We start from the raw sequence: 12,730 nt of genomic DNA, 5'->3' as shown, positions 1-12,730 counted from the left end.
AAAAACTCTGTACCCATGAACTACCACATAGGCGGTAGTCTCCTTAACACCAAAAGTGTGATAAGAGACCTTAGAACACAGTTGGACAGTAGTCTCTCCTTTCATAATCACATCGCCACAGTAGTCAAGAATTCCTTCCATGTGGCACAACTCATCACAAAAGGTTTCTCATCCAGGAAAAAAGAGGTAATTGTTCCCCTCTACCCATCACTCATTAGACCCATTGTAGAGTACAATGTCCCTTTGGGTAAGTACCTCACAAGACATCTACAACAACTGAAAAGGCTGCAGAAATACCTCACAGAGAGGATTACCTGCCTTAAACAGATGCCCTACGCAGACTGTCTCAAAAAACTCCAGCTTTACTCCATCGCATATCACCTACTTAGAGGTGATCTATGCCTAAGATACAAAGCTATGTCAAACCTAGAGCTGCTGGACATGCTCCACTTAAAGAAATCCCAATCCCTCTGAGCTAAATGCCCTAGGGACCTAAACCTTGTCACCACAATAAACAGAACATGCTGGAGGGAAAGATTCCTGTCCCAGAGACTTCCCATACTCTGGAACAAACTACCCATCCATATCAAACAAAGCTCCTCATTAGCACTCTTCAAGAAAAATCTTGATGATTGGATGAGAAATAGGAAATTCACCCCAGGGATCACTTCTGTGGCTCTGCTCAACAGGGGCACAGGAAAATAATTTTCTAGGGTGGTGAAAGTCAGGGTACCTTTTTGGCTATACTTATATAGACCCTAGGGCCAATAGCCTAGTACCTATCTATGAACCTATGAACTCGATTTCCCATGTAATTACAGCCTATTCTGTGTGTTCACATAAACAAAAAAAAATCACCTTTTACTTTACTCTTCTTGCTATTGATATTGGCCTCTTTGAGTGTTTTCATCTGCCACTGGTTGCTCTCCATCAACTTTAATGCATTTGGATACCACTCTCTCACTTTCGTTTGCTTTTCCTATGTTGTTTTACCATTGCAAAGGGTACTGGGGCAATGTTTATTATCAGTTACATTTCCTTCTAGGCTTGTAGATTTCTGTTGCTGTCAATCCATCTTCACTTGAATTTTCTGCTTTACAGTAGCAGAAGTTGGTTTAGGTCACTTCCTTTTATTACTGATTCATATTTGACATTTACAATGATATCTTTGCTATGGGTCTATGGTTATTAGTTGAACAAAATACTAATTGAATGGCTGTTCATCCAGCACTAACCACTGAACCAAAACTTAATCAAAAGGCCAAATCATCGTAAAACTATACGTTGAATGATGATAGTTGGCTAACATCAAGGACGTCGAACAGAACACTTACTTACACATACATTAGCTATAACTAAACCTGCCCTTTCCTCACTGTAGTGCAACCTCGGAGTTATTATATATTATTAGTAGGGGTATGGCGGGTGCAGCTGGTTGCAGTCTCCCACATAAGAAGTGTTCACTGGACACTCCTTATTTGGGGGCCACACCCCTCGGTAATTATATATATTAACTCCAAGTTCACACTACAGAGAGGAAAGGGCAGGTTTAATTATAGCTAACTTACCAGTAAGTGTTTCATTCGGATGTTCCAGTGTCAAAAGTCTTTGTTACCGGTAACGGTTTTTGCAGGGGGTAAGCCCCCCCCCAGCACGGTCCATAACCCCTACATATTATATATTCCAACTCCAAGATTGCACTACAGTATGAAAGGGTGCATTTCCCGACCCCCACTTTAGTGTGATCTGTTATAAGAACACTGATTCTACAGTAGCAAATGCACGCTACAATTTGTTAATGTGGATTCGATCATTTTCCGGATTGGCATTATGAAAACTTGAAAACAGCCTTTCGACTTTCCCATCTTTGCATAAATGTCAATCTGAATTTTGATAGTAAACCACCTATAACACTTTAATTTCTAGCAAACGCTACTCTATAGACTATCCCTCATACTAATCCATCTCTCTTTAAGCACCTTCACTCAATAATACAACATGTCATCACTTATACTTCCTTCCATCCTCTGCATAGTCACATCAGCTGCTCTAATACTATTAATACTTACCACCTCACTCAACTACACTCAAATAAATCTAGCTGTTAGCTCACCCACTGAACTAACTCAGTATGAAAAACATGTCAACAGCTTTTCAAATATATCAGCTAGCCTATTCAAACCTAACCTTCTACACTTTCCAATATGAAAAATCCTATCCCTCATTACAGAACCTATTCCACAGATGTATCAAACCTTACTCAAACTTACATACCATAACCAAAATTTCCACCACCTCCTCAACCTAACCAAATGTGATGACATCCACCCTAATCCTGGTCCAGCCCAAAATAATACCACCCCTCAATTACTCCACTCAAAACACATGCTGTTAGTTACCCTAGACGTATGCAGTATTTGTAACAAACTGCATATGTATAAGTTACAGATGTCAGTCATGTCAAATATTGATGGCATAGCTGGACAACTTACACACATTCTACTTGGCTACTTAGGTATCTGACATGCATTTATGTTTTTACACATTTATTTTTCTCTTACAGTTTCAACACTTACCTTGATAATCCTGCAGTTACAACTGTTGCCATTTGGTGCTGATTCTGCCTGACGCTAGCAATGCACACTCATTACATCGAGAAGTATAGGTTGTAAATGTTGCCTGACATCAGTTTTACTGTATATATGTACATAGGATGAAAAGTTTACCCCTTAGATGGTCAGCATGTGTGCTATCCATTGCCTGTTGGTAAGGATGAGGGATATTGTGCATGCCTACATCTACTTACACCCATAGCAGCTGGGGTTCATCCTCTAACTCCTCACCTGTGTACAGATGTGATGACCTTGCCAGTGGTGGAACATTTGAACATTTGCTCTTAGCCCTGTGTTGTCTTTTTTTTTTTTTTTGGGGGGGGGGTGATATTCTGTATGATAGCACAACAGTGATAATTTCTGCACATGTACTAAGACTTTACTACAGAGCCGCCCCCCCCCCCCCAGGCACTGAACACTGAAACCGTGACTTCAACAGCCCAGACACATGATATATATTTCTTGTTTGAGAGTGTGCCTTGTTATTGCATTTTGTGTGTGTGTGTGTGTGTGTGTGTGTGTGTGTGTGTGTGTGTGTGTGTGTGTGTGTGTGTGTGTGTGTGTGTGTATGTGTGTGTGTGTATGTGCATTTCTGATGGGCGTCATCAGCATACCCAGTATCTCCAGGTAAATGGCCTTGTGGGGCATCCACCTCTGTTAAACCTCTAGTAGAGCTGTGAGTTATGCCAGATATGGGAGTCATAGTATCTGCCGGAATTGCCAATGCACACATTCAGGGTGATTCCCTTAGCATTACACCTAACTTGATAGTTAATCAAGTGGAACCACTTTCTGTTGACATAGACTTGTCCCTGTTCTCCCGGTGGTACTTTGATTTCAATGTGCATGTAGTCTGTTGCATTCAAGGCTTTAAGAAAGTGTGCTATAGGGTATAAATCCTGAATAGTTCTAGCTCTGTCCTCAGGGGTTGGGAGAAAGATATATTATCTCTGGCATGCAGTATCATAGCATTCAAGGCATGTTGTAGGATCCTGGATGCTGATGCCTGTGACATCCCCAGCATTTCCCCTGTGGGTCATTGAAAGGTTCCTGTACCTAATATTCTATGTGTTGCACATACCTTGGCCTCCACATGTATTGGTTCCCCTTGGTTTGCCCTTGCTGTCAGGTGAGGATGACAGAGGCTGCAGAGTTCCTGGAGAGTGTCTCTCCACCCTGCAGTGCTGTATTATTTCCACTTCATGCAGGCCATGAAAAGTTAAACAGGCTATAAATACCCTTCTCCTTCTTACCCGAGGTCTATCCACAACACAAGTAGCAGCAGCAGCATAGACATGAACCTATTGCTCATACAGATGTAGAACAGCAGCACCAGCCCCTAACATTGTTTCCCTCTAGTGTAGTTTCTGTAGCTGTATATGAATAGGTTCTGGAATACAAGGCGGAAGGCTACATTAAGTTCACATGATTGCTTTATAGTTTGTTGAATAGCTCCATCATCTTGAATTTGTGGATTAGCATGTAATGCAACTGCCTATGCGGTAATTAACATGGAATGATGTTTATTGTGTTTGTGTGGCTCTACACACCATGCAGAGCCTCTTACCGAATACAAACCAGCATGTTATTGTGTGCACAGCACATGGTCACACAAACACTCTTTTAGCAAGCCATGAGGAGTTGATTGCATCCTGCCCAACTGTTTTAGCTGCTTTTCTGTAGAAAAAAAAAAAGTTCTTAGCTTGTTTCCTGCTTTCCTGTAACTAGTCTATTCCAGATACAGATTTGCTGTATCCAGGACTGTTTGTAAGCTTCTGAGTCCCCCACACCTGCCCCAAAGCCTTTCTGTGTTGGAAGGAAGCATTGTAGCTTATCAGTGGGAGTGGTAAGCATTAGGTAGTCTATCTACCACAAGAGGGGTGCTTTCTGGCCCAGAAATTGTAGTTTATTGGCCATTTGGGTAGTTTTTCCATCTCTTTAAACTTTCTTGTTTACAATCTCACATTTGTGCTTGTTTCCCACCTTTCCTGTAACTAATCTAGTCCAGATACAGATTTGCTATATGCAGGACTGTCTGTAAGTGTCTGAGCCCCGCAAGCCTTTCTGTGTTGGATGGAAGCCTTCTAGCTTATCAGTGGGAGTGGTAACCACTAGATAGCCTATATACCACAAGATGAGTGGTTTCTAGCCTAGAAATTGTAGTTTATTGGCTGTTTGGGCAGTTTTTCCATCCCTTTCAACTTTCTGGTTTAAAAGCTGGTGTTTGTGCAGGTTTTTGCTTGTTTAAGCTCCATGCAGCAGCACCGAGCTAAGATAAATTATTACTGGTGCGAGAAAGCCTCCTGTTCAGTTTTTCCCTTAGATCTTGCTAGTTCTTTCTCTCTTGCACTTCAAATAGCCTAATCACTTTGCACTTAAACAGTTTTTTTGTAGCAATTATAGTAGCACACCTAAGTGCCATCAGCATTAGTCATTCTCCACAGAAATAGCTCCAGTACTTAGTAGTTATGCCCATCCCTCCTGGTATGATTAAAGGGCAGTTTCCTGTGCTTTCGCCTATAAACCTGGTGCACTTGGGCATTCTGAGTCAGTGTAGCAACTGCCTCATGTACACAGACACCTCTCTCCTCTTTCCTCTCAACACTCAGACTTGAGATAGATGCACTTATATCACCAAATTAGATGCTTTGCATTCTCCAGCCAAGACCGGTCTAGCTGGTCAAGAGGAGAAGGTCAACACCTGCAACACACCACATGGAACACATAGCCCTCCAGAACACCCACTATCACACCTCTCACATAAAATCATAAACCACACACCCACCTTTGTTGAGGCTCTCAATAGACATTTACCCAAAAAGCAGAGACGTCCAAGACAGAAATGCACTCAACCACCACAACACAGCTCAAACCACAGGACACATAGCACACCTCCACAGTGTCCCACTCAACCTATGCCCCTAAGGCTAAATACCTTGCCCAGTACACTAATCATAGTTGACTCAATAGTGAGGCACACAGATGTCCCACTCACTAGGTTGAATAAGGAGAAGGTAACAGTCAGCTGTCTATCAGGTGCCAGAATCCGACTCATAACACATGCACTCAGGTCACTCCACAACAACTACAAGTATGACTCTGTCATTGTCCATGTGGTTGTGAATGACCTGGCATGCACCTCCCTGTATTACATGAAAAAAGATATGGTGGAGCTCTCAGATTATGTGGCCCAGGCAGTTATACTAGCCCTGAGCAGCATCCTATCATCACCCAGAATTATACTGCAGTACAAACAAAAATAATTGACTTCAGCAACTGGCTAAGTTTCTGGTGTCATTCTAATGGGATCCAGTATCTGTCTGCTTGGGATGATATGATTGGCAGACCTCAATGTTTTGCCAGAGATGGCCTGCGTCTGTCACCCCTAGGTTTCTGGGTACTGGCTAAGGCTCATGCCAACCCTGTAGTGCCTTTTTTAGGTGGTGTTCCAAAGACCAAATTACCACTGTAACAGCTATAAATAAATGCAATCTGAGGATCATGCTGCTCAATGACAGAATTCTAAATCTCAAGATGCACACGCCTGAAGCACTCCTCAAATTGTGCTGTAATGGAGACCTTGTTAAAAGCGGCAGAAAGCATCCCTGCACATAGATCCCATGCATTTCAAGCAGAGCACCTTGCTGTCCATCTTCAAGACAAATCTTGATGACTGGATGGGTAATAGAAAGTTCACTCCAGGGATGACGACAGTGGGTCTACTTAGATAGAGATACTGGGAACTACCGTCAGGTGGCATGATGCAAAGCGCTTCTATGGGCTAGGCTTGTAAAGGCTCCAGGGCCATTAGCCTAGTACACCCCCAAGAACCTATGAACCTATGTTTTCCCTACCAGATATAGCACTAGTATCACTGATTATATAAGAAACTAAGTTCTTGTTGGATATGACTGGAATCCCCTTTAAAATCTAATTTGTGTTGCTGTCAGTTTTTTTCATATATTCAATTAATTGATTTTCTGTGCAGAATAAAATGAGTCTAGAGTTGAATATTTCAAATAAAACATGAATATCCAATGAGATATGGGTTAGTGTTTGTACAAGTCATAAAAGGCCATAGTCTCCAACTCCTGAGAGTTAAGGAACAGATGCAAGTCTTTCTTAAAGAATGCATGCCAGAATTCTTTCAGAGATTACAAGATTGCACATTCCCTGGCCTCACTTCAAATAAAAAGATAATCATACACTTGAGATCAGCATAAAAGTAGACTAATGGCACACACACATCCTAAGGAGAAATGGCCATGTCAAGTTAGTCTTAATTCATTATAGCTTATCCATGTTTTGCATAACCGTGAATATTTCTTATTTACCATACTACATTAACCAGACCTGAGCTCATTCCCAAAAGTAAACATCCTATAAACTCTAGTATGACCTGGGTCTCTATCAGTTTACCGAATTTTTAGAAACTCAAACTCCATATGACCACATGACTGAGTTTTTGAAAACTCGAAGCTTTTGAATGGAGAGTGCTATACAGTGAAAATTGGGGAAATTTACCCTTTTCCTCACTGTAGTGTGATCTAGGTCTTAGTATATATAATTTGCTGGGGACGTGGTGGGCCACCCCACATGGGGGATGCAGGGAGGCTTGCCCCCCTACAAAAATGTAAAAAAGGTAGATTTTTGTGTTGATATTCAAGTTTTTGGAAACTCGATCTTACAGTCTCTTTGATATTTTTTTTTCAAGTTTATGAAAAGCTGATCATCTGACATAGTCCCAAAGAATATATGTGCATGCCATACAATTTAAAAATCTTAGGAGCTTATAAATATCCTCAAGCAACTCAAAAATAATGTGAGATATGGTTTTAATTTGATGTTGTTTTATACTGGTGACATGGCTACACACTTTGCTTTCAGTACTGGAATTTAAAAGCTTCTGATTAATAAGACACAGTGCAAATATCAATGCATAATTTAAACATATGCCACTATGATCTTATGTTAGCCTTTCTTGAAAAAGGTTATACTTGCAAAATCTGAATAAGATAAAAGAAAAAATACCCACCTTATACATATCTTTCTGCAGCATGTAAGTCTTTATAGTGCGTTTTCATCACTTCCTGGAGCATCTCTGTTAAAGCTGAAAGTGATTTTGCAAAAATAAAGATAAAATCATGCTGTTTTTTTTTTGTTTTAAGTGTCACTGTTATTTACTTATTCCCTATAATCACACCCACAACATGATGTCCTGGTAGGTATTGGAAAATGATTTACAAACTGCAAAACAATTTAGATCTTTAAAAGAGATGCTTCTTAGTTATATTTTGCTTTCAGCATTATATGTTCACTTATACTCATTTTCAATATAAGGTGTTTCTCCTGCAAGACCTAGTTGACAACCTGCCTTTCTAGAAAGCAAGAAATTCTTACTGATGAATATATCATGGATATACAGTAGTCTACAAATTAATCAATGTAGTGAGACATTGTGTGTTGAGTCTTTTGTTCCACCATAGAAGGGGTTTTCAGGTCCAAGAAGACTTTCAAGCAGCTATCCTTATCAAAAAGTTAAATGGAAAAGCAACACTTTTTTTTGAATCAAAAATGTATAATTTGATGTTGTATGCGGTAAGAAGGTCATACCGAATGTTAAGGATATGTTACTTTCTAATGAATTTAAATGTGACCAATACACTTTAACAGTAAAAGTAATATATAAGGGTCATGAACCGCCACATGTTCAGTCAGTTGCCTTCATTTATTTCTAAGTAGAATTAGTTCTGATTTACTTTGTGGTATCGGCCAGCTGGCTTATGTTGAAATGCTGGCTTAGGAGAATAGCTACATGGCATCTTGCCACTACCCCCCATACACACTCCACTGTAAACGTTTCCCCAGTTCCTCCAGTCTTGGCTTCCCAGTACTATTCAGATTATCTTTATGCTCCATTCTTCACATTCTTTTATACCTTTTACCTTTTTCCTAATCTTTTAATAAATCATAACTGGGTAAAACTGCAGTCTAACAAATGTAGAGGAGAAAGGTGAATTAAGAAAGAGGACTGTGGCCAGTAAGCCTCCAGAAACTATGATTTTCAGGATTTTTTAATAATCTTGTCATCTGATGATGGCCTGAGCAAAATCAGGACAAAGGAAAAAATCAAGTCTTACTCTTCATCTATGCTTTTTTCTGACTCCTTTCAGCTCACCCTAACTAATCATGATGAAATAGTAATAAGTGTGAAGGAAATAAATGAACTGACCTAAGAATCTGGAGTCTACTAGGTGCCAGATGCCATAGGATTTTAGATTTTTTTTTCCAACCTTTTGATCTAATCATAAACTGAGCAACAGTCATGAGTAAGGAAAGAAATTCAGTATTACTTTTTTCTTATAAAAAAAGAAATAATTTCTATAAGGAGCTTAATGTTCAAAGCTGACAAAACACATATCACAATAAACTAGAAAGACAAATGAAGCACATGTACATAAATCATGCCTGTCAGAATTGATAACCATTTTAAATGTCAGGTCCCTCTAGAGAAAATCTCAGAACACACTGACTGAATAGCCACAAAAATGGCTTGCATATACCAAGTCCGAGATGCCCATTTTTCTAGAATATTCCCTTTTCTCCATGGTATGGCAATCTCGGGGTTGGTACATGTATAAGTTCAGGGGCTACAAGGTGCATCCCCCAGGAAAAATGAAGTTTAAAGGAGAAGAGTGATGTTTGGAATTAACTCTTCTTCTGGACTTGGGAGGTTTCTTTCCTTTTTTTTTTTTGTTTTGGCATGTTGGCACTTGGCATTTCAAGAGTCAACATTTTTAGGGAGCATATAAACAGCAGATCTCCTTACTGCTATCACAAAAGATGTGAGCAAGGTGAAAATAACAATCATAGTAATGCATTCCAATGTGTTGCTCCTAGAGAATTGTAAGCCGGCCCAAGACAAGCTATAGTGACCGTTTGAGCACAGCTACTAAATTTGGAAGGAAAGTTAAAAAATAAAAACAATGGCCACACCATCCACAAACTCAACACAAACTATAGAAACCTAATGTGAATACCTCTGAGGTTTGAGAGGAAAATTTGAAAAATAATGACTCCACTATCCATGGCCACCCACATAGGGTAAAGTCACCTTCAGTCTTACCTCTAAGGTTTGGAAATAAAATTAAACAAATAGCTGCTGCAGCATCCCATCAACACTCTACTAGCTACAACAACCTTTGAGCATACCTCTTAGCAGTGTTGGTTTTAGAGTAGGGTCAGTTCAGGATGGAGACCACTACTAAATCTACTTATACAGCCTGAGTGTAAGGACCATAAGTAGTCTAAAGCTCTGAGGGTAAGGATGTTTTGCGATTTCCTTTTTTTTTGTTGTTATTACATTTTTCTTTTTCCTTTTGAAAACATCAGATGAGATGTTCTTATGATAAACATTTGTTAAATCTGTCATCATTTTTTATTGGCAGTTTAACTTTATACTTAGCAACATATCAGTTGCATTACAGCTGCTGAATATCTACCTGTGGTCACCTGCTGTAACCTGTTATAACCCTGCAATTTATAATGCAGTGTACTAATTTATTACTGATGGTTACAGACATTTTAACAATTCATTTTCCACAGTTGCACTAACAGTATATGTTTTAACTTCATTAACATTATAATTGACTTTTAACCTACACATAATCCAAAAAGAAATTATATATAAACACAGTAAGAATTAAAATCTAAAAGCAAGTATCAATCTTAAAGTAGCGATTCATCCAGTTACCTGTCCAGCCCATCACTGACTCAGATGTTCCTCTTCAGTTATTAGGTTTCTTATCCATTTCAGCCAGGGTGAGCAACTTTTTCTGTGCTTGTTATACCATCCAGAAGTATCTAATTCCTCCCCTTTCTTTATTTCTTTAACTACCTCCATTAACTCCTTCTTTAAGGTCCTTCTCTATTTTCATCATATAATATGCCTTGAAAAAAGATTACTTAACTATTTTATTTTTTATGAATTTTTATTTATTTATTTATTACAGCTAACAAGAAGAGTTATGTATGCTGCAATATCTTGTGTGCCCACAAATAAAAATATGCGGTATTATTTTATAGACACACACACACACACACACACACACACACACACACACACACACACACACACACACACACACACACACACACACACAAAAACACTTGCACATACTGACACTGCATTTTGTAACAGACCTGACTCGTTGGGGCAGGAGGAGTATGTATGTAAACTACATCCACACAAAAAGGACTGAAACCAGGAGCCAGCATCTTGATAAAGACTCTGAACTGACAGAGACGAAACTGCTTGCATTTACTGTGTTGCAATAAAGAAGTGTGGACTCTGACATTGAGGATTATCTTTATTTTGGAGTAACTGTATACCTATTTATCTATTTATTCCTGCTGGCTCCTGGTTTCAGTCCTTTTTGTGCGGGAGAAGTATGTATGTGAAAAAATCATTGCCACTGACAAACCAGGTCTATCACAAGATGCACAAACATGCACACTATATATTTAACTGCAGGAAAACTGGCAAAATACCAAATTCCAGTGCCATGCCTTTGAAGTGTTGGAGGAAACTAAAAAACATGGATAAATCCACACAGTAATATAAAAATAGAAAGAGAGGACATGCAAAATCCACATAGAAGAAACCTCAACCAATAATGCAACCATATTCTAATGGTATGATATGCCAATGCTGCAATACGTTGTTTTCACATACATCCTGCTTCTGCCAGGCCACCAAAGATATCCACTAAATAAGTCAAACTCAGGGCCAGTGTTGGAGGAAACTAAAGAGCATGGATAAATCCACACAGTAATATAAAAATAGAAAGAGAGGGCATGCAATATCCACATAGAAGAAACCTCAACCAATAATGCTACCATATGCTAATGGTATTATATGACAATGTTGCAATACGTTGTTTTCACATGCATCCTGCTTCTGCCAGGCCACCAAAGATAGCCACTAAATAAGTCAAACTCAGGGCCATTTTAGGAAATTGGAGACAGTTGAAAGGCATAATTTTCTGATCGGTTGCCTGCCAAGATATTAAAAAAGCTTACCTTTGGCATATTGTACCTGCTTAAATGCACTTTGACTGCATTATTCAGATCATCACAGTCCTGCTCTTGGTAATTTTTCTAGGGTCACTGTAGCCATAATCAAGCAATATTAAAATGTTCCAGACTTGCCGATTCAAAGGATCTTCGACTTGTTGTCAGCAACTCAGTGAGTGGGAATGAGGAAACTTGGAAACTAAGTAGTGAGCAGCACTTTCATTACAGGGTGCCACTCCTCTTGGGATAGGGCTGCTTTTCTATGTAAATTTTTTCTTAACTGAGGAAGTAGTGTTCCTGGCTGAGTGGTATCCTACTTAACTGTCTAGGATATCTATGCCTAAGAGAAACCATGCAGGTGGTTTTATGTTTTGCAGTTTTGCCTTGCAGTGCTTGTTTGTACAGCTCAGTTACTGGCTGGGGATGCCTCCTGATTGATTCTTTTGACTATTTTGGTTTTAGGTGGGTGCACCATTTTCCTTCCGCAACCCAAAGATATGCTACAAGAGAATTGGCAATTCTCTTTATTGCCCATGTAAACTTTCCATGAATTTATTTATTTATATGTGTTTACCGGGGTAGTACACTGATCAGTGTTGACCAAATTCAGGCACAGTCTAGGTAAAATAGAAAACATTTCACAAACAAAAATACAGAAATGTACGCAATAACAGAGTAGTTCAGACTAAGCACAGAGAGAAACTGTGTCTATGCATTCTAATGAACAACCACAGTACAATGTGCAATCAAGCTGTGTGTAGTGTACAATATATACATTGCTTTCTAAAGTGGGTCAGACTTTAGTGAATCTTGAGAGAAGAGAACAGACTCAGAAAGGAGATAGGTTAAGTGATATGTCCTTTCTAAGTTGCATTCTGAATTTAGAATTAGTGTTGATATGCAGAAAATTAGAAGACAATCTGGTAAAGAATGTTCAGGACAGATAAGAAGAAGACAAGAGGAAATGAGGGTGTCCAGCAAAGAGGTGGAGTATATGAGAAGATCTATGACTGTCAGGTATGAGTGTCGAAGAAGGCAGGAGT

At 39.3% G+C, this 12,730-nt stretch overlaps 1 protein-coding gene across 7 annotated transcripts in view; it reads right to left on the bottom strand.

Moving 5' to 3' along the window:
• CNTN5 (contactin 5) overlaps positions 1–12,730 on the bottom strand; it is a 5,719,910-nt gene that overhangs the window by 3,823,275 nt on the left and 1,883,905 nt on the right. For 5 of the 7 annotated variants that reach the window (XM_044072706.1, XM_044072701.1, XM_044072707.1 and 2 more), the window contains one exon: positions 7,648–7,722. The exons of the other annotated variants lie outside the window; for them this stretch is intronic. The gene's annotated coding sequence lies outside the window, so the exon portion shown is untranslated. The remainder of the gene's footprint in view (positions 1–7,647; positions 7,723–12,730) is intronic. 7 annotated transcript variants of the gene reach the window in all.

This window comes from Protopterus annectens, chromosome 5.part0 (genome assembly GCF_019279795.1).
Source record: "Protopterus annectens isolate FY-2018-M chromosome 5.part0, PAN1.0, whole genome shotgun sequence".
NCBI lineage: Eukaryota > Metazoa > Chordata > Ceratodontiformes > Protopteridae > Protopterus > Protopterus annectens.
The sequence above is the reverse complement of the archived record's forward strand: the minus strand, read 5'-3'. Positions and strand labels throughout refer to the sequence as shown.